Here is a 23713-nt window from a genome sequence, read left to right on the forward strand (position 1 = left end):
ACCTAACCCCTCGGGTGAACACCGTAAAAAAAAATAAAAAACTGTGTCCAAAACAAGCAATTTTTGTAACCTTACATCACAAAATGTGCAACACCAAGAGATCAAAAACGCGTATGTCCCACAAAATGGTACCAATAAAACAGTCACCTCATCTCGCAAAAAATGAGCCCCTACATAAGAAAATCTCTCTAAAAAAAAAAAAAACTATAGCTCTCAGAACATGGACACATTAAAACATAATTTTTTTGTTTCAAAAATGCTATTATTGCGTAAAACTTTAATAAATGAGAAAAAGTATACATATTAGGTATCGCCACGTCCGTAACAATCTGCTCTATAAAAATGTCACTTGACTGAACCCCTCAGGTAAACGCTGTAAAAATAAATAAATAGAAACTGTGCTAAAACAACCAATTTTTGGGTCACCTTGCCCCATAAAGTGTTATAATGAATGATCAAAAAATCATAAGTACCTTATCCCCTAATAAAACTGGCACCTTATCCCCTAGTTTCCAAAACGGGGTCACTTCTTGGGAGTTTCTACTGTAAGGGTGCATCAGGGGGCTTCAAATGGGACATGGCATCTAAAAACCATGTGGCGCTCCTTTTCTTCTGCGCCCTGCCGTGTGCCCATACAGCAGTTTATGACCACATGTGGGGTGTTTCTGTAAACCGCAGAATCTGGGTAATAAATATTGTTTTGTTTGGCTGTTAACCATCGATGTATTAAAGAAAAAATTTGATTAAAATGGAAAATCTGCCAAAAAAGTGAAATTTAAAAATTTGATCTCCATTTTCCTTTAATTCTTGTGGAACGCCTAAAGGGTTAACAAAGTTTGTAAAATCTGGTTTGAATACCTTGAGGGGTGTAGTTTCTACTATGGGGTCATTTATGGGGGTATCCACTATGTAAGCCCCACAAAGTGACTTCAGACCTGAATTGGCCCTTAAAAAGTGGGTTTTGGCAATTTTCTTAAAAATATGAAGAATTGCTTCTAAACTTCTAAGCCTTCTAACGTCCTAAAAAAAATAAAATGACATTTCCAAAATGATGCCAACATAAAGTAGACATATGGGGAATGTTAAGTAATAAATATTTTATGAGGTATCACTTTCTGTTTTAAAAGCAGAGAAATAGAAATTTTGAAAATTGCGAATTTTTCACATTTTGGGGTAAATTTGGGATTTTTTCATAAATAAAGGTGAAATATTTTGACTCAAATTTATCACTATCATGAAGTACAATGTGTCACGAGAAAACAATCTCTGAATGACTTGGATAAATAAAGGCGTTCCAAAGTTATTACCACATAAAGTGAGATATGTCAGTTTTGCAAAATTAGGCCTGGTTAGGAAGGGGGCAAATGGCCCAAATGGGAAGTGGTTAATGTGGAATTATTTTAATAAAATGTTTTTATGATAATTTATATTCATGTTACCCTTAATAAATGACAGCAGCAAATTTTATTAAAAAAAAATTGTATGGTCTTTATTTATATATATTTATAGCTGTAAAAGTGCGGCACTATGACTATACAGGAGGACCGCCTTCTAACAACTCCATTCTAGCTGATTCTATAGTGAACAGGCTAGATTACTGACTCCAGGAGGAGGACCTCATTCTAACGATGGTGCAGCTTATCTTACCGACTATACATGAGGACCTTCTTCAAATAACTCCATTCTAGCTGATTCTATAGTGAACAGTAGTGATGAGTGGCAGGTGCCATATTCAAATTTGCGATATTTCACGAATATTTTGCTAAATATTTGTGATATGTTCGCTAATTCGAGAATTCGTTATATTATTCCAATGCTAGTCTATTGCAAAAAATAGTCATTGAACTATTCGTGTGCGCATGCACATTTTTCGCATAAGATAAACAATATTAACCTCTTCAGGACACATGACGTACCGGTACGTCATGTTGTCCTGGTACTTAAGGACACATGACGTACCGGTACGTCATGTATGGTTCCGATCAAATCATTGAGCAGGCACCTAGGCTAAATGCGCCGGGAAGTCCTGTGACCCCCCCCCCCCCCCATGTCGGCAATCGCAGCAAACCGCAGGTCAATTCAGAATTGCAGTATGCTGCGCTTTCTGCCGTTTCTGATCACCGCGGGGATCAGAAACTTTAAAATGATGAAAATATTTATTTATCACCCCCCCTGCACCCCTGAATGATTATTTTGCGGCGGGTGGTGCAGGGGGGGTGTTACAGGTTGTGCGGCAGGCGGGATCGCGATCCCCTGCGCGCCTCCTCTTGAATATTCATTGGTGTCCATTGGGTATATTCCCCACATTGGGGAAGGTTCCCATGGCAACAGGCATCCTGCTGTCCATGGTGCTGAACAGATCTGTGCTAAAGGCATAGATCTGTTCAGACAAAGTAAGTAAAATACAGTACAATACACTATATATAGTGTACTGTACTGTATTATACAGACATTAGACCCACTGGATCTTTAAGAACCAAGTGGGTCTGGGTAAAAAAAAAAGTGACAAAGTGAAAAAGAAGTAAAAATTTACAAAAAACACATTTATCACTGATTAAAAATGAAAATAATTCCCTACACATATTAGGTATCGCCGCGTCCGTAACGACCTGATCTATAAAATGGTTATGTTACTTTACCCGAACGGTGAACGCCATAAAAATCTAAAAAATATAATGAAATTGAAATTTTGCCCACCTTACTTCCCAAAAAAGGTAATAAGTGATCAAAAAAGTCATAAGCACCCCAAAATAGTGCCAATCAAACCGTCATCTCATACCACAAAAATCATACCCTACCCAACATATTTGCCCAAAAACTGAAAAAATTATGGCTCTCAGACTATGGAGACACTAAAACATGATTTTTTTTTGTTTAAAAAATGAAATCATTGTGTAAAACTTATATAAATTTAAAAAAAAATTATACATATTAGGTATCGCCGTGTCCGTGACAACCTGCTCTATAAAAATATTACATGATCTAACCCCTCAGGTGAACACCGAAAAAAAAAAAAAAAAAAAAAAAGGAATTTTTACACCTTACATCACAAAAAGTGTAATAGCAAGCGATCAAAAAGTCATACGCACCCTAAAATAGTGCCAATCAAACCGTCATCTCATCCCGCAAAAATCATACCCTACCTAAGATATTTGCCCAAAAACTGAAAAAACTATGGCTCTCAGACTATGGAGACACTAAAACATGATTTTTTTTGTTTCAAAAATGAAATCATTGTGCAAAATTTACATAAATAAAAAGTATACATATTAGGTATGCCCACGTCCATGACAACCTGCTGTATAAAAAGATTACATGATTTAACCTGTCAGATGAATGTTGAAAATAACAAAAAATAAAAACGGTGCCAAAACAGCTATTTCTTGTTACTTTGCCTCACAAAAAGTGTAATATAGAGCAACCAAAAATCATATGTGTGTATGTATATAATACCGGCACTGGCATACAGAGAGGGTGAGGTATTACTACATGTATATGCACAGGACGCTAATTACTAGATCTCTACCTGTTATCTGATGAATAGTCGTTCGTGATGTGGTGTGATCCCGTTGTTCCAGGAAGCGCTGTGTAGATCTGATGAGACGCTTCTTGCTCTAACTCTCACCTAGCACGCAGGATGGAAATTTGTCCTTTGGAGGCACCCAGAGCGAAGTTGTGACGTCACACGAAGACGCTCCTGAACTCATCCCTGCAGGCTTCTCCACGTGTGTGCTAGCTACCGGCCGGGGCAGATGAATGACTATTCATCAGATAACAGGTAGAGATCTTGTAATTAGCGTCCTGTGCATATACATGTAATAATCCTCACCCTCCCTGTATGCCAGCGCCGGTATTATATATATATATATATATATATATATATATATCTATTAGCCACCTATTAAAAGGTGAGAACAGGTTGGACACTCACCCCAATACTAGGCAGCGGCAAACAAGGTGATAACATCAGCCTCAGAGATATATCTAACGGCAGCGCAAGTGTCTCTGTTCATCATAAACTTAATTGTTACAAAAATCATATGTACCCTAAACTAGTACCAACAAAACTGCCACCCTATCCCGTAGTTTCTAAAATGGGGTAACTTTTTTGGAGTTTCTACTCTAGGGATGCATCAGGGGGGCTTCAAATGGGACATGGTGTCAAAACAAACGGTCCAGCAAAATCTGCCTTCCAAAACTGTATGGCATTCCTTTTCTTCTGCACCCTGCCGTGTGCCCGTACAGCGGTTTATGACCACATATGGGGTGTTCCTGTAAACTACAGAATCAGAGCCATAAATATTGAGTTTTGTTTGGCTGTTAACCCTTGCTTTGTAACTGGAAAAAAAATTATTAAAAAGGAAAATCTGCCAAAAAAGTTACATTTTGAAATTGTATCTCTATTTTCCATTAAATGAGGGTTAAGAAAGTTTGTAAAATCAGTTTTAAATACCTTGATGGTGTAGTTTCTTAGATGGGGTTACTTTTATGGAGTTTCTACTCTAGGGGTGCATCAGGGGGGCTTCAAATGGGACCTGGTGTAAAAAAAAACAGTCCAGCATAATCTGCCTTCCAAAAACCCATACGGCGCACCTTTCCCTCTAGGCCCTACCGTGTGCTCGTACAGTAGTTTACGGCCACATATGGGGTGTTTCTGCAAACTATAGAATCGGGGCAATACATATAGCATTTTGTTTGGCTGTTAACCCTTGCTTTGTTATTGGAAAAATGAATTAAAATGGAAGATTTGCCAAAAAATTGAAATTCTCAAATTTCATCTCCATTTGCCAATAACTCTTGTGCAACACCTAAAGGGTTAACAAAGTTTGTAAAATCAGTTTTGAATACCTTGAGGGGTGTAGTTTCTAGAATGGGGTCATTTTTGGGTGGTTTCTATTATGTAAGCCTCACAAAGTGACTTCAGACTTGAACTGGTCCCTAAAGATTTGCTTCTAAACTTCTAAGCCTTGTAACATCGCCCAAAAATAAAATATAATTCCCAAATTGATCCAAACATGAAGTAGACATACGGGGAATGTAAAGTAATAACTATTTTTGTAGGTATTACTATGTATTATAGAAGTAGAGAAATTGAAACTTGGAAATTTGCACTTTTAAAAAAAATTGGGTACGTTTGATATTTTTTTTATAAATAAAAATGATTTTTTTAAATTTCCTTTTACCAGTGTCATGAAGTACAATATGTGACGAAAAAAAACTATCTCAGAACGGCCTGGATAAGTCTAAGCGTTTTAAAGTTATCAGCACTTAAAGTGACACTGGTCACTGCAAAAAATGGCCTGGTCCTTAAGGTGAAATAATGCTGTGTCCCTAAGGGGTTAAATAATGAAGAATATTCTAATTCAGTACTGACTAAGATATTTAGCCTTCTCACATTGGCCCACAAGTAATAGTCCATCACCGGCCTGCTTTTTGCTTGTGGGCTAATGTGAGAAGGCTAAAATATCTCAGTCAGTACGGAATTAGAATATTCTTTAATATAGTTTATCTTATGCGAAAAATCTGCAATTAAATATGCGCAGTAATTGAATCGCGTAAGGGCGTTAAGCAACTTTCCTACTGGGTTGGCTTGGTAGAATTGTCAAATATGTAGAATATAGCGCATATTCGTAATACGAATATTCGTGTTTTTTTTTTCATTTGAACCCATTACATTTACCATCACTAATGGGTTTAGATAAAAAAAAACACGAATATTTGTTTTAACAAATATATATCAATGTATTCTAAATATTCGCAAATTATCAAAGTGCTGATATTCGCGAGAAAATTTAGCTATTTGCACTCAACACTAGTGAACAGGCTAGATTACTGATTCCAGGAGGAGGACCTCCTCCTAACATCTCCATTCCACTATTTTACTGGCTGCAGACAGCGGACCTTCTCCTAACAACTCTGTGCGTGTCAGGCCGCCCGCAGGACTACAGTCCCACACTACGGTATGATCATATGAGTATGGGATAGTAGTACCTTAGGCGGCCTGACATGCACAGCGCCATAGTAGCCTCTCTGGGACATATGCCCTGCTCACAGACTGTATGTCTCGGAAGGCATACGTTCGTGGGCATGGGCCCTAACATGCAGTTGTTAGTAGGAGGTCCACACTCTGCAGTCAGTAATGTAGTAGAATGGAAGCATATGCTGGGAAGATACGAGATGTGCAGCACCTGAAACTACGGATACTGGAAGCCTGTGCTAGCATTTCTCCTGCGGTGTTGCTATCAGTGTGTGAAGAGTGGGAGAAGACGGTTGCATTGACAATCCAACACAATGGGCAGCACATTGAACACATTTTATAAGTGGTCAGAAACTTGTAAATAACTCATGAAAGAATAAAGTTACGCTAAAACCAAGCACACCATTGTTTTTCTTGTGAAATTCCCAATAAGTTTGATGTGTCACATGACCCTCTTCCTATTGAAAAAACAAAAGTTGGATTCAAAATGGTCAACTTCAAAATGGCCGCCATGGTCACCACCCATCTTGAAAAGTTTCCCCCCCTCACATATACTAATGTGCCACAAACAGGAAGGTAATATCACCAACCATTCCCATTTTATTAAGGTGTATCCATATAAATGGCCCACTCTGTAGAACAGATCAGTCCAAGGGGAGGAATACCTATCTCTTAAAAAACTGGAAAAGGACAAAAATGTGGTCATAAAACCCTCAGACAAAGGAGGCAATGTGGTCCTAATGGACCACGTGGTGTATAAAAGAATGTGTCTAGACATTCTTAATGACACACAGTCACACACGATTTTACAAAATGATCCAGGTCCATTTTTCATGATAGAGTTTAATCATATTTACGTCCCACCAAAATCAGTGATAACGAGACGTCTCTCCTGAATAAAGGTCTCTAATATGTTCTTACAGTGAAATACGACTGTTTTGAATGGAGCAAAGACATTGCCCTTTTTATATGAAAATCACAGTGGCACAAAAACCTTAAACTACAAGATAGGGCAAAATGTGACAGCAACAAGAACCCTGGTGGGACTGATGGAAGAGGGGGAAAGGGACAGAGCAGAGGGCCCCTTCACCACACTAAAACTAAAAAGTATGCAAATGCCTCCCCCTCTCCCGGATTCACACATACAGTATCTATTTTCCACAAGTTCACCAGAGATCTAGAACAGATAAGTCCAAGGATGAAAGGGGTCAATAACCTAAGCAGGGAGGAATACCGATCTCTTAAAAAACTGGAAAAGGACAGAAATGTGGTCATAAAGCCCTCAGACAAAGGAGGCAATGTGGTCCTAATGGACCACGTGGTGTATAAAAGAATGTGTCTAGACATTCTTACTGACATAGTCATACACGATTTTACAAAATGACCCAGGTCCATTTTTCATAAGAGTTAAAAAACATCCTGGAAGATGGACTGAAACGTAAACTGATTGATAAATCAGAATATGATTTCCTTCTGCCAAAAAAACTGATTCTCCCTACCTTTTACTCCCTGCTCAAGATACACAAGGGGACGACACCATTGAAGGGGCACCCCATAGTGTCAGGGATAGTGGGACTTTATGTGGATTTATGTGGATAAACTGATGAGACCATTTGTGGAAGCTCTTCCGTCGTACATACGAGATACATCAGATTTACTTTTGGAACTTAATGGTATATGCGTTGACGAGACAATGATTTTGGCTTCCATAGACGTGGAATCTCTTTACAACTCAATTCAACATCATCTAGGCCTGAGAGCTCTAAAGAGCTACTTGTCCACCAGGGATACAGGACTGGCACCACATAACACCTTTATACTGGATCTCCTACAATTCTGTCTAAACAGGAACTATTTTACTTTCAGTGACCACTACTACCACCAGCTCAGGGGTACCGCGATGGGAAGTCCCTGTGCGCCATCTTACGCAAATGGGCTGGTGGGAGGCCAATATTATATGGTCTGAGTCATTAAAACAGTGGCATGAAGGCATAGTTCTATGGTATAGATTCATAGATGACGTGTTCATACTCTGGAGGGGCACAGAACGGTCATTCACAGAGTTTGTGAAAATCATTAATATAAATGATCTAGGACTGGGATTCACCTCCGTGTCTGACCGAATGTCACTTCTGTTTTTGGATGTATTGAGAGGGGCCCAGACAACATTAGGACATCAGTCTTCCGAAAAACAACTACGACGAACAGCTTACTTAGTTGGGAGAGCGCACATCCTTACTCCCTACATAAAGGCATACCAGGCTTAGGGACAGGGGATACCCTGATGTTATCCTCAGGTCTGCGTTTGAATCAGCTTGCAGAGCGAAAAGAGAGTCGCTCATGGTCCCCAAAAAAGCTGAGGTAGAACAGTCTTTAAATAGACAGATTCGAGTTATTGGCACGTATGACAACGCACATGCGCAAATCAGGCAAACACTAACCAAATACTGGGACATTCTATGTGTGGACCCAGACCTGAAAGAGGTGATTGGAACGTATCCACAGATCACCTTTAGAAAAGGACGGAGCTTAAGGGACAGGCTGGTTTCAACCCCAACAACCAACAGGGAATTGGCTGTCAAAAAGACCACTGGGTATGTTCAAATGTTGCAAATGTGCGGCCTGTAGCCATGTCAATCCCACTAAAAAATGTAGGAGTTCACACACGGGAGCAGAGTACGACATCCGGGATTTTATAAACTGTGACAGTGGGAGTAGTCTACTTGGCACAGTGTACCTGCCCTCTAGACTATGTGGGTAAGACCAAGAGGGAGTTTAGATGCCGCCTGAGAGATCACTATAATGATATTGCCAAGGAAAAAGATACCTCGGTGGTGAGGCACATAAACCAGATACACAGAGGGGATGCATCATGCCTTAAATTTGTAGGCATCCAGCATATCCCCCAACCGAGAAGAGGGGGGGATTGGGATAATAAAATCTTGAAGGCGGAATCCAAGTGGATTTTTAAATTAAAAACTGTTACGCCAAACGGCCTGAATGAATACATCTCATTCAAGTAAGTAACAGTGGAGAGGTCGAGGACTCTGACCCGTTATACCCCATCCATACCTTTGGGAGGGATAAAGTTCTGTCTGGGGTGTTCCCCCTACAGACAAATCCTTACAAATTGTCTCAACGGCCAAGACTGTACAAATCCCTGCCCCCTCAATTTAATGGTAATGTCAGCTACGCAATGCCGTCTTCAGGCCAGGACACACATATATGTAACAGCAACATTCAGCATCAATATGCATCAGTAATGCTGTCTTTATATATTGGATCTAACAGACTGATTCGGATAAGTGTACATAAAGGGTTAATCTGTTTAGACAGACAGGGTAAACCCTTTGCAAAACTAAGGGGATTAAATCAGTCAGAATTAACCTCAAAACATGATCGCTTTGTTGGAGTATGATCGGGTGGCGTTTGTATATGCTAATCTTACTAAAATATAGATCGCAAAGAATACTATTTCTGACTGCTTTGAATCGCTAGAAGAGCTCGATCGTCACAGGCGCTGTCAGTGCTTTGACAGCGCTGATATAAACAGGAAGTGAGCGGCAAGGCATTCTTCCGGGGACGCGTTGTAAGATCCCCGTGGAAACAAGTCCATCCCCCCTGGATGTGCGTCACTCCCAGTAGGCGGGGCAGACCAGGGTGGTTCAGAGCTGCCTATTGGCCCTCGTCTGCCTCCCAGGGATTGGTGAGCACCACCTAAGTGGGCGGAGCTAGAACTTTAACCCCTTAAGGACCAGGCTCATTTTCACCTTAAGGACTTGGCCATTTTTTGCAAATCTGACCAGTGTCACTTTAAGTGCTGATAACTTTAAAACACTTTGACTTATCCAGGCCATTCTGAGATTGTTTTTTCGTCACATATTGTACTTCATGACACTGGTAAAATAAAGTCAAAAAAATTAATTTTTTTGCATAATAAAATACCTAATTTACCAAAAATTTGGAAAAATTAGCAAATTTCAAAGTTTCAGTTTCTCTACTTCTGTAATACATAGTAATACCCCCAAAAATTGTGATGACTTAACATTCCCCATATGTCTACTTCATGATTGAATTATTTTGGGAATGATATTTTATTTTTTGGGGATGTTACAAGGCTTAGAAGTTTACAAGCAAATCTTGACATTTTTCAGAAATTTACAAAAACCCAATTTTTAGGGACCACTACAGCTCTGAAGTCACTTTGCGAGGCTTACATAATAGAAACCACCCAAAAATGACCCCATTCTATAAACTACACCCCTCAAGGTATTCAAAACTGATTTTACAAACTTTGTTAACCCTTTAGGTGTTGCACAAGAGTTATTGGCAAATGAGGATGAAATTTTAGAATTTCATTTTTTTGCCTAATTTTCCATTTTAACCCATTTTTTCCACTAACAAAGCAAGGGTTAACAGCCAAACAAGACTGTATCTTTATTGCCCTGACTCTGCTGTTTACAGAAACACCCCATATGTGGCCGTAAACTACAGTTCGGCCACACAGCGGGGCGTAGAGTGAAAGGTGCGCCGTATGGTTTTTGGAAGCCAGATTTTGCTGGACAGTTTTTTTTGACACCATGTCCCATTTGAAGCCCCCTGATGCACCCCTAGAGTAGAAACTCCCTAAAAGTGACCCCATCTAAGATACTACACCCCTCAAGGTATTCAAAACTGATTTTACTAACTTTGTTAACCCTTTAGGTGTTGCACAAGATTTAATGGAAAATAGAGATACAATTTCAAAATTTCACTTTTTTGGCAGATTTTCCATTTTAATATTTTTTTTCCAGTTACAAAGCAAGGGTTAACAGCCAAACAAAACTCATTATTTATGGCCCTGATTCTGTAGTTTACAGAAACACCCCATATGTGGTCGTAAACTGCTGTACGGGCACACGGCAGGGCGCAGAAGGAAAGGAATGCTATATGGTTTTTGGAAGGCAGATTTTGCTGGACTGTTTTTTTGGTCCCATTTGAAGCCCCCCTGATGCACCCCTAGAGTAGGTGGTAATTTTATAGAGCAGGTTATCACGGACGCGGAGATACCTAATATGTATACAATTTTTTTTATGTAAGTTTTATACAATAACTTCATTTTTAAAACCAAAAAATTGTTTAGTGTCTCCATAGTCTAAGAGCCATAGTTTTTTCAGTTTTTGGGCAATTATCTTGAGTAGGGTCTAATTTTTTGCGGGATGAGATGACTGTTTGATTGGCACTATTTTGGGGTGCATATGACTTTTTGATCACTTACACTTTTTGTGACGTAAGATGGCAAAAAATTGCTTTTTTTTTTACGGTGGTCACTTGAGGGGTTAGGTCATGTGATATTTTCATAGAGCCGGTCGATACGGACGCGTCGATACCTAATATGTATACTTTATTTTTATTTATGTAAGTTTTACACAATAATTTGATTTTTGAAAAATCATGTTTTAGTGTTTCCATAGTCTAAGAGCCATAGTTTTTTCAGTTTTTGGGCGATTATCTTGAGTAGGGTCTCATTTTTTGCGGGATGAGATGACGGTTTGATTGGTACTATTTTGGCGTACATGCGACTTTCTTGATCACTTTTATTACCTTTTTTGGGAAGTAAGGTGGGCAAAATTTCAATTTTCTCATAGTTTTTATTTTTTTATTTTTATGGCGTTCACCGTGCGGGGAAAGTAACATGGCCGTTTTATAGATCAGGTCGTTACGGACGCGGCGATACCTAATATGTGTAGTGTATTTTATTTTTTTAAATTTTTATTCAGTGATAAATGTTGTTTTTTTTATCTTAACTTTTTTTCACTTTTTTTTACATTTTTTTGACCCAGACCCACTTGGTTCTTGAAGATCCAGTGGGTCTGATGTCTGTAAAATACAGTACAGAACCCCTATAGGGTTCTGTACTGTATTTTACTTACACTGAACAGATCTATGCTTTTAGCATAGATCTGTTCAGCACCATGGACAGCAGGCGTCCTGTTGCCATGGGAACCTTCCCCGTCTGCCACAACTTCGCAGACGGGGAAGGGTGAGGACGGGGCTTCGGGGGGCTGCCTGGGGGCTCTCTCCCTCTCCATCGGGGGGCTGCAAAGGCACAGCACGGGGGCTGCAAAGGCACGGAGAGGGAGGGAGCTCCCTGCGCTGTTAAACTTTTCCATACAGCGGTCCGTACGGACCGCTGTATGGAAAGGGTTAAACGGCTGACATCGCATCAACGATGTCAGCCGTTTATACCAGGGTGCCAGCAATGTGCTGGCACCCTGGTATAACCCACTAGACGCCAACGATTATTCAAGGGGAGGCGGGCGGGGGATCGTGATCCCGCCTACCGCACCGCCGCCTCCCGCAATGCCCCACAGCCTGCGACACCCCCCCTGCACCCCCCGTCGCCATCAAATCGTGCAGGGGGGGGGTGAAAATCTCTAATTTAGGCACTCAGAAGTTTCTGATCTCCGCGGTCAGGGACCGCGGCGATCAGAAACTGCAAAAAGTGCAGCAAACCGCAGGTCTGAATTGACCTGCGGTTTGCTGCGATTGCCGACACGGGGGGGTCACATGACCCCCCCTGGCGTTGTGACCGGATGCCGGCTGAATGATTTCAGCCGGCATCCTGTTCAGATTAACCCCTGGGGCGCCGGAATCCCGATTTAAAGTTAGGACGTACCGGTACGTACTGGGTCCTTAAGGACTCGGGAAATAGGGCGTACCGGTACGTCCTATGTCCTTAAGGGGTTAAAAGGAGACAGACTCCTTTAGCAAGCTGCCATTGCCATTTTATATGAAGAAGCTCTGCCACTGCACTGATCGCTACCTGATGAGCCATTGTATTATGGTGAAACGCGTCGGATAGAACTTGCAGTCAGCTATTAGAGGAAGGGATAATCAGGTCTGGCCCAAGGTTCCAGCGGCTGAGGGTCGCTCTTTTTAGGGCGAGTGCTCTGACTACAGCCAGTTAGCCTATCTCCCCACTCAAGACGAGAGTCAGGGTCAGAGACAAGTAGGCTTAGCTGTATATTCAATACTGAGAAATATCTGCAGATCTCGCCTAGAAGCAACCGCCAAGCCCTCACTAGGGCAAAAGACCGTATAACCCTCTCCTAGCAAAGAGCCATACGCACCAAAGGGCGTGTGTAAGAATTTTAGTAACACGGTCTCACTTATTTTAAAGAGATTAATAAAAGTTACGTATTATTTTATCTCACAAGGTACACTCAGTTCACGACATAACAGATATGTAATATGTTTATTTATTGTTTATATATTTTATATGTAAAATTGGGAAAGGAGGTGATTTATACTTAATATATTGGTGTTTTTTTTTTTTTTTACTGTTTATTTAATAACTATTCCCCCTCTTAGGTGCTAGAACCTGGGATCTTTTCATCCCGTGTCCTATTCACTCTAATAGAGATCTATGAGGGTGAATAGGACTTTACATTCTCCCTGCTGCCCTGTGCATAGTGCATACAGCAGAAGGGATCTGACTATGGCAGCCAGGGCTTCAGCAGCATCCTGGCTGCCATGGTAACCGATCGGAGCCCCAGGATTACACCACTGCCACCAATGAGAAGGGGAGGAGACCCTGTGGCCACTGCCACCAATGATTTTAATACTGGGGGGTTAAGGGGGCGTACTGCACCACCAATTTTTTTAATACTGGGGGAGGGGGGCAGGCGCACTGCGCCACCAATGATAATTGACCTTTAATACCAGAGGCGGGTGCCGGCGGCAGATCAGCAACAGTTAACTCCTCAGGTACCGCACATGATGGGGTTAACTGCCGCTGATCGCAGCTCCCTGGAGCGCTCCTCTCCGTCTGTACAGGATCCGGTACTGGAGCGCTCCTCTCCGTCTGTACAGGATCCGGCACTGGAGAGCTCCTTCCGTCTGTACAGGATCCGGCACTGGAGCGCTCCTCTCCGTCTGTACAGGATCCGGCACTGGAGCGCTCCTCTCCGTCTGTACAGGATCCGGCACCGGAGAGCTCCTCTCAGTCTGTACAGGATCCGCCACCGGAGCGCTCCTCTCCGTCTGTACAGGATCCGCCACCGGAGCGCTCCTCTCCGTCTGTACAGGATCCGCCACCGGAGCGCTCCTCTCCGTCTGTACAGGATCCGCCACCGGAGCGCTCCTCTCCGTCTGTACAGGATCCGGCACCGGAGAGCTCCTCTCCGTCTGTACAGGATCCGGCACCGGAGAGCTCCTCTCCGTCTGTACAGGATCCGGCACCGGAGAGCTCCTCTCCGTCTGTACAGGATCCGGCACCGGAGAGCTCCTCTCCGTCTGTACAGGATCCGGCACCGGAGCGCTCCTCTCCGTCTGTACAGGATCCGGCACCGGAGCGCTCCTCTCCGTCTGTACAGGATCCGCACCGGAGCGCTCCTCTCCGTCTGTACAGGATCCGCCACCGGAGCGCTCCTCTCCGTCTGTACAGGATCCGGCCACCGGAGAGCTCCTCTCCGTCTGTACAGGATCCGGCACCGGAGAGCTCCTCTCCGTCTGTACAGGATCCGGCACCGGAGAGCTCCTCTCCGTCTGTACAGGATCCGGCACCGGAGAGCTCCTCTCCGTCTGTACAGGATCCGGCACCGGAGAGCTCCTCTCCGTCTGTACAGGATCCGGCACCGGAGCGCTCCTCTCCGTCTGTACAGGATCCGGCACCGGAGCGCTCCTCTCCGTCTGTACAGGATCCGGCACCGGAGCGCTCCTCTCCGTCTGTACAGGATCCGGCACCGGAGCGCTCCTCTCCGTCTGTACAGGATCCGGCACCGGAGAGCTCCTCTCCGTCTGTACAGGATCCGTCACCGGAGCGCTCCTTACGTCTGTACAGGATCCGGCACCGGAGAGCTCCCTCCGTCTGTACAAGACGGCTCGGCGCAGGCGCAGGCGCAGTAGGAGCCAAAGGTAGCAGAAAATTCCGGCCCACTGCGCATGCGCGAAACCGCAATTTTCTGCTACGTTCGGCCGTCTTTTTTGCGCATGCGCAGTGGCCCGGAATTTTCTGATACCTTCGGCACGTTCACGCTACGGCTGAATCCTCCGCGCCTGCGCCACCAAACCCCCGGCAGAGCCAATGAGGAGCCGAGGTGAGTGACACACCTCCCACGTCACTACCGGAAGTGACGTGGGTAGCAAAATATTCCGGGTAGCAGAAAATTCCAGAACAAGAAGTTTGCCAGCACTTCCCACATTTGGTCATGTGACCATGAAGGAGCATGTGACCAGTGACGTCACAGACCTCCTTCTAACAACTCCACTCTAGCATCTATCCTCCTGCAGCACAGCCTGGAGCCTGACTCCGCCCACACCTGATCACATGGTTATGACATCATCACAGGTCCTGTACCTTCTCCTGCAGCACAGCCTGGAGCTTGACTCCTCCCACACCTGATCACATGGTTATGACATAATCACAGGTCCTGTACCTTCTCCTACCGCACAGCCTAATGCCTGACTCCTCCCACACCTGATCACATGGTCATGACATCTTCACAGGTCCTGTACCTTCTCCCACAGCACAGCCTGGAGCTTGACTCCTCCCACACCTGATCACATGGTTATGACATAATCACAGGTCCTGTACCTTCTCCTACCGCACAGCCTAATGCCTGACTCCTCCCACACCTGATCACATGGTCATGACATCATCACAGGTCCTGTACCTTCTCCCACAGCACAGCCTGGAGCCTGACTCCTCCCACACCTGATCACATGGTCATGACATCATCACAGGTCCTGTACCTTCTCCTGCAGCACAGCCTGACTCCGCCCACACCTGATCACATGGTCATGACATCATCACAGGTCCTGTACCTTCTCCTGCAGCACATCCTGGAGCCCGACTCCTGCACATGGTGGTAGATATTACAGCCCAGGAGGCTCCATAGTGAAGGGTTGTCAGAGGAGGACACGCCTGCCCCCAGGTAAGTGGAACACTCATCACATCCACACATATAAGGCTCCACAGCCACAGAGATACACAGCTCCATCCGCCCTTAAAGAGGACCTTTCGCTAGTATAAAACTTCTAAACTAAGTATACAGACATGGAGAGCGGCGCCCAGGGATCTCCCTGCACTTACTGTTATACCTGGGCGCCGCTCCGTTCTCCCGCTATAGCCTCCGGTATCTTCATAGTTAGGCTCCACCCAGGGGAACCTGCCGGCGCCTCCTTCTCCCATGCTGTAGCGTTGGCCAATCACAGCGCTCAGCTCATAGCCTCAGAGGCTTTTTTTTCCCCTCTCAGGCCATGAGCTGAGCGCTGTTTTATTCTAGTGAAAGGTCCTCTTTAAGGCCAAGTTCACACTGCAGTTATTTCCTTCAGTTATTGAGCCCAGACCAGCAGTGAAGCGACTCAGAGATCAGCTGTAATGGGAAGATCTGCACCTGTTCTGTGGTTTTCTCCCGCACCAGGTTTTGGCTCACAATAACGGATGGAAATAACTGATCAAATAACTGAAGTGTGAACTCAGCCTAATCTACAAACTCCAGAGAACATGAAGCAGGAGGTAAAGATGCAGCTTCTGGGGCAGGACACCAGCTTAAAGGGATTCTGTCACCTCGTGTTAGCTTATAGAGCTGCGGACATGCACGGCTAGATCGCCGCTAGCATGTCCGCAATATACCTGTCCCATAAAGCGCTATCCTTTTTATTGTGTTTTAAAAAATGATTTTATAGATATGTAAATGACCCTGGTAAGGAGCACAAGGGGCTGCACTAACCTTCGTGGAGCCTAGCCACGCCCCCTGTGAAGGAGCCCAGCACCGCCTGCGTCCTCCGAATCTCCTCCTTGCTCACAGTTAGATCGCCGTAATCTCGCGCTGCGCAGTTCCTTGCCTGAGGCTGATGCCAGCACAGGGAAGGAACACTATACCGGCACTGCGCCTCGCGAGATTACGGCAATCTAACTGTAAGCAAGGAGGAGATTCGGAGGACGCAGGCAGTGCTGGGCTCCTTCACAGGGGGCGTGGCTGGGCACCAGGAAGAGGTTCATACAGCCCCTTGGGCTTCTTACCAGGGTCATTTACATATCTATAAAATAATTTTTTAAGCACAATAAAAGGACATGGCTTTATGGGACAGGTATATTGCGGACATGCTAGTGGCGATCTAGCCGTGCATGTCCGCAGCTCCATAACCTAAAACGAGGTGACAGAATCCCAGAATAACATTAAATACAAATCACAAGAGGTTGGTTCTAATATACAATGCCGAATACACAAATAGCCGTAAGCTTTACCATTCTGTTTTAGGCCTTGATTGATTGTTCTAAAAATGTACTTTTATTATATCAATATAAAATCGATGCAGGTTTGTATCATATCTCTCATGGAATGTGTCCTGTATTCTTCTGTGCTACATTATTACAAAGCCCAGGGAAGACATTAGTGTGTTGTTTTTTCTTCTTTTCAGATCCTTTATATATCCCAGATAGTTTATAGCTGGGTATCGGTATGTGCGGCAGTTGTGTTAACTCGCACACTCCTCCGCTACATTAAAGGGGATGTCTGAGTTATTTTTTTGTTCTTTGTATGTTTCTAACTAGGCAAATGAAAGGACTTTACAATTCACTCACTTTATCTTCGGTGGCTGGTTTCTCAGATTTCACTGAGGGTCACATGACCTGTGATGTCAGCTTCTCTCCCTGCTCTCATGTTTGCGCACAAGCCTGAGAGATCTGTACACTACAGGTCACTGTGCTGGCCACGCCCCCTGCACTTCCAGCTGCTGCTTATTTCTCTCCCCCAGGATTCTTAACCCCTTCAGCTGCACAGGCTCAGGGCTGAAGGGGTTAAGAATTATGTCACAAGGTGTTCGAGGAACATCACTGTACGGTGCTTGCTGGACACCCTGGAAGCACTACTGCATTAACACCCCCACATTGCGGGATCCGGGTATAAAGATTAACCACATCCAGGGACAGAATCTATTAACAAATGATGGGTAGCTTATTTAGTTTAAAACTTAACATTTAATAATGTATTTAATGATAAAATTGTAGGCCCTTTAGTACTAAACACTTAGTTTTGTAGCCACTGGTTACACTACTCTCCTAAAGGAAGGCGGAGATGGGAGAGGACCATATGCAGGGACAGCAAAAATGTTGACAGACAGGGTGAAGGGTACCTAAGTACCTAGACAGAAAGACACAGTGCTGGGTCAAGACCCTAAGCAACCCTGTCACTATCTCTCCTTCACCCCAACTAGTGAAATGACCCTATTATCACCCTCCCTAAGTGTGGACTGCCCAGCTTTGCCCGATAGACAGAAATAGGTCCCGTTGATAATAGACCAAGTGGATTACAAAGAGGGCATAAAGACTGGAATGTGCAATGAGTGAGGTCCGGTGTAGGCGCCGTATTATTGTAGGCTGCCCACAACACGACACCCGGTCTATCTCACACAACTACAAATAAATGTGTGTGTGTGTGTATGTGTGTATATATATATATATATATATATATATATATATACACAGTACAGACCAAAAGTTTGGACACACCTTCTCATTCAAAGAGTTTTCTTTTTTTTTTATGACTATGAAAATTGTAGATTCACACTGAAGGCATCAAAACTATGAATTAACACATGTGGAATTATATACATAACAAAAAAGTGTGAAACAACTGAAAATATGTCATATTCTAGGTTCTTCAAAGTAGCCACCTTTTGCTTTGATTACTGCTTTGCACACTCTTGGCATTCTCTTGATGAGCTTCAAGAGGTAGTCACCTGAAATGGTCTTCACTTCACAGGTGTGCCCTGTCAGGTTTAATAAGTGGGATTTCTTGCCTTTATAAATGGGGTTGGGACCATCATTTGCGTTGAGGAGAAGTCAGGTGGATACACAGCTGATAGTCCTACTGAATAGACCGTTAGAGTTTGTATTATAACAAGAAAAAAGCAGCTAAGTAAAGAAAAACGAGTGGCCATCATTACTTTAAGAAATGAAAGTCAGTCTGAAAAATTGGGAAAACTTTGAAAGTGTCCCCAAGTGCAGTCACAAAAACAATCAATCGCTATAAAGAAACTGTCTCACATGCGGACCGCCCCAGGAAAGGAAGACCAAGAGTCACCTCTGCTGCGGAGGATAAGTTCATCCGAGTCACCAGCCTCAGAAATCGCAGGTTAACAGCAGCTCAGATTAGAGACCAGGTCAATGCCACACAGAGTTCTAGCAGCAGACACATCTCTAGAACAACTGTTAAGAGAGACTGTGTGAATCAGGCCTTCATGGTAGAATATCTGCTAGGAAACCACTGCTAAGGACAGGCAACAAGCAGAAGAGACTTGTTTGGGCTAAAGAACACAAGGAATGGACATTAGACCAGTGGAAATCTGTGCTTTGGTCTGATGAGTCCAAATTTGAGATCTTTGGTTCCAACCACCGTGTCTTTGTGCGACGCAGAAAAGGTGAACGGATGGACTCTACATGCCTGGTTCCCACCGTGAAGCATGGAGGAGGAGGTGTGATGGTGTGGGGGTGCTTTGCTGGTGACACTGTTGGGGATTTATTCAAAATTGAAGGCATACTGAACCAGCATGGCTACCACAGCATCTTGCAGCGGCATGCTATTCCATCCGGTTTGCATTTAGTTGGACCATCATTTATTTTTCAACAGGACAATGACCCCAAACACACCTCCAGGCTGTGTAAGGGCTATTTGACCATGAAGGAGAGTGATGGGGTGCTGCGCCAGATGACCTGGCCTCCACAGTCACCGGACCTGAACCCAATCGAGATGGTTTGGGGTGAGCTGGACCGCAGAGTGAAGGCAAAAGGGCCAACAAGTGCTAAGCATCTCTGGGAACTCCTTCAAGACTGTTGGAAGACCATTTCAGGTGACTACCTCTTGAAGCTCATCAAGAGAATGCCAAGAGTGTGCAAAGCAGTAATCAAAGCAAAAGGTGGCTACTTTGAAGAACCTAGAATATGACATATTTTCAGTTGTTTCACACTTTTTTGTTATGTATATAATTCCACATGTGTTAATTCATGGTTTTGATGCCTTCAAGTGTGAATCTACAATTTTCATAGTCATGAAAATAAAGAAAACTCTTTGAATGAGAAGGTGTGTCCAAACTTTTGGTCTGTACTGTGTGTGTGTATATATATATATATATATATATATCGGTCAAGGAGTCCCGAAAGCGTAAACATATACAGGTCCTTCTAAAAAAATTTGCATATTGTGATAAAGTTCATTATTTTCTGTAATGTACTGATAAACATTAGACTTTCATATATTTTAGATTCATTACACACAACTGAAGTAGTTCAAGCCTTTTATTGTTTTAATATTGATGATTTTGGCATACAGCTCATGAAAACCCAAATTCCTATCTCTAAAAATTAGCACATTTCATCCGACCAATAAAAGAAAAGTGTTTTTAATACAAAAAAAGTCAACCTTCAAATAATTATGTTCAGTTATGCACTCAATACTTGGTCGGGAATCCTTTTGCAGAAATGACTGCTTCAATGCGGTGTGGCATGGAGGCAATCAGCCTGTGGCACTGCTGAGGTGTTATGGAGGCCCAGGATGCTTCGATAGCGGCATTAAGCTCATCCAGAGTGTTGGGTCTTGCGTCTCTCAACTTTCTCTTCCCAATATCCCATAGATTCTCTATGGGGTTCAGGTCAGGAGAGTTGGCAGGCCAATTGAGCACAGTAATACCATGGTCAGTAAACCATTTACCAGTGGTTTTGGCACTGTGAGCAGGTGCCAGGTCGTGCTGAAAAATGAAATCTTCATCTCCATAAAGCTTTTCAGCAGATGGAAGCATGAAGTGCTCCAAAATCTCCTGATAGCTAGCTGCATTGACCCTGCCCTTGATAAAACACAGTGGACCAACACCAGCAGCTGACATGGCACCCCAGACCATCACTGACTGTGGGTACTTGACACTGGACTTCAGGCATTTTGGCATTTCCCTCTCCCCAGTCTTCCTCCAGACTCTGGCACCTTGATTTCCGAATGACATGCAAAATTTGCTTTCATCCGAAAAAAGTACTTTGGACCACTGAGCAACAGTCCAGTGCTGCTTCTCTGTAGCCCAGGTCAGGCGCTTCTGCCGCTGTTTCTGGTTCAAAAGTGGCTTGACCTGGGGAATGCGGCACCTGTAGCCCATTTCCTGCACACGCCTGTACACGGTGGCTCTGGATGTTTCTACTCCAGACTCAGTCCACTGCTTCCGCAGGTCCCCCAAGGTCTGGAATCGGTCCTTCTCCACAATCTTCCTCAGGGTCCGGTCACCTCTTCTCGTTGTGCAGCGTTTTCTGCCACACTTTTTCCTTCCCACAGACTTCCCACTGAGGTGCCTTGATACAGCACTCTGGGAACAGCCTATTCGTTCAGAAATTTCTTTCTGTGTCTTACCCTCTTGCTTGAGGGTGTCAATGATGGCCTTCTGGACAGCAGTCAGGTCGGCAGTCTTACCCATGATTGCGGTTTTGAGTAATGAACCAGGCTGGGAGTTTTTAAAAGCCTCAGGAATCTTTTGCAGGTGTTTAGAGTTAATTAGTTGATTCAGATGATTAGGTTAATAGCTCGTTTAGAGAACCTTTTCATGATATGCAAATTTTTTGAGATAGGAATTTGGGGTTTTCATGAGCTGTATGCCAAAATCATCAATATTAAAACAATAAAAGGCTTGAACTACTTCAGTTGTGTGTAATGAATCTAAAATATATGAAAGTCTAATGTTTATCAGTACATTACAGAAAATAATGAACTTTATCACAATATGCAAATTTTTTGAGAAGGACCTGTATATAGTTTCAGATAATCACAGTGTCCCGACGCGTTTCCTCAATGATATCTGATTCATCAGGGGACAAAATTGTATCCCGGAGGTCCCTTACCATGGGAGAGCTTCTCCGGTGACAAGATTGTAGGAGATCCCTTTGCTTAGGGTAAATTCTCCAGTCACAAAAATGGAGTCACAAAGGATATGATAGTATACTCAATCCGGTCTGATATCACAATCTATTTTTTCCTTTCGGTGGCTTGTACAAAAGTCATTAACCCACAGAAAGATTGTGATATGTGTTCAATACAGACAGGTTGTCATATTAACTCGACCAAGCATTTCAATAGCATGGATCTAAGGCCAAGTCGACCCCTTAGTCACACAACCAATGGGTTGTGATGTGGGGTCAAATAACTAGGCGTTTCAAAGACCCAAATGTGTGGTCTAGCCTCTTAATAGCATGACATAGGGTGATTCCTGGTGTTTGATGTCTAATCATATAGAAATTCAAATGCTATAGATTAAGTTGCATTAGAATTGTTATCCGGGTAAAAGTATCACAGCCCGGATAATTACCCAGGAATAGCCCTATACCTTCAATGCCTCAGTGAGACTCCAGTCCAAATCAAAGTGCGCAAACCTAAAGTCAGGTCACAAAACAAATCGCATTGATTCAAAAGTGTCTAATTATTATACATTGTAGCAGGCCTCCCAATGATAATGGTAACATCGAGGGTTAAAAGGTCTCTGCAATGTCTTGTGCTTAATAATGCTAAATCCTTTTTAGTATGCAGGCATATAAGCATTATCTACTTATCTGTCCAGTTTTAGATGCCAACTGTTTCCAGACAAAGATGGGTGGAGGGTGCTCCCCGGCGTCCCGCGTGTAGCAGTGGCAATGAAGCAGTGTTCGCGGGTCATTTAAATAGACGTGTAGCCCCGCCCCCATCGCACACGCCTTCACCGTCCTGCGGCGTCATTACCACGTGATGTATCAGCTGTCTAGTCTATAGTCACATGACCGATCTTCTTCCTGAAACGCATATTGTAGAGGCGTGTTTCCTTTGCCAGGTAACCCTCGGAGTACTCGGTCTTCACAATGAAGCCGCGATCCGAGCAGTTCAGTTCACCGAGCAACCAGCCGTCTTCACCTGATGTGTGTCGAACGGCAAGCATTCTCTACTGCGCATGTGTGAATCGGGTACATAGTGGTGTAAAGGTAGAGTCAGAGGGCAAGTTTGCTCAACCCTTGCTACCACTAAAATACAAATTATAATCCAGTGGTCTGCCCGGTCTTGCAGTTAAACCAGTGGAATATCAGAGTTTTTAAGGTGATTCCTTAGATAGCTAACAATCCTATACAATTGCTCAAATGCACCTTAAAATTAGCGCTCGTTCTCTATAAATATCCTAGCCAGGCTTGAAATGGGGCAGCTTATTCTGTTGCTCCATGAATATATCAGGACCTAGCATCCACCAGGGGTGGCGACTGGGATCGGTCCCCCGATGTGGAGAGCCGGGTGATGCATTAAGGTTCTATGTCGCAGCTGAATGACAGCTGCTCATTAAGACCCATGGGGACCACAGTTTGAAGATAAAAGATCCACCACGTCTCTCTCTGCAGTATCCTCCGGTCCCAGTCACCTCCCCTTTTTGGCCTTGCAACAACTTCAATTCCCATAAATCTCAAATCTGACGCATCTCCACCATGCACCGAATTGACATGTTTTGCCAGGGGCGTGTCTCTGTCATTCCTGACGTCACCCAGGTGTTCGCCCTCCAGTCGTCGCAGTTCACGGGTAGTTTTCCCTATATATTCAAGGTCGCATTTGCAGTTGGCCCTGTAGATAACTCCCTTCGTGCGGCAATTTGATAGGTTTTACCCGTGACATTGGCACAGAACGACCGTCCCTGTGTGATATGTCGACATGCCACACAGCCACTACAGCGAAAACAACCGATCGGACACTGGAGCCATGTCCCTTTTTG

At 43.7% G+C, this 23713-nt stretch overlaps 1 long non-coding RNA gene across 1 annotated transcript in view; it reads left to right on the forward strand.

Annotated features, from left to right (window-relative positions):
• The first annotated feature begins 15808 nt into the window (after positions 1–15808).
• The window catches only part of LOC122942534, a 50753-nt gene continuing 42848 nt past the window's right edge, over positions 15809–23713 (forward strand). The window contains exon 1 of the long non-coding RNA XR_006390585.1: positions 15809–15894. This is a non-coding gene — a long non-coding RNA (uncharacterized LOC122942534). The remainder of the gene's footprint in view (positions 15895–23713) is intronic.

Source organism: Bufo gargarizans, chromosome 6 (assembly GCF_014858855.1).
Source record: "Bufo gargarizans isolate SCDJY-AF-19 chromosome 6, ASM1485885v1, whole genome shotgun sequence".
Taxonomy (NCBI): Eukaryota; Metazoa; Chordata; class Amphibia; order Anura; family Bufonidae; genus Bufo; species Bufo gargarizans.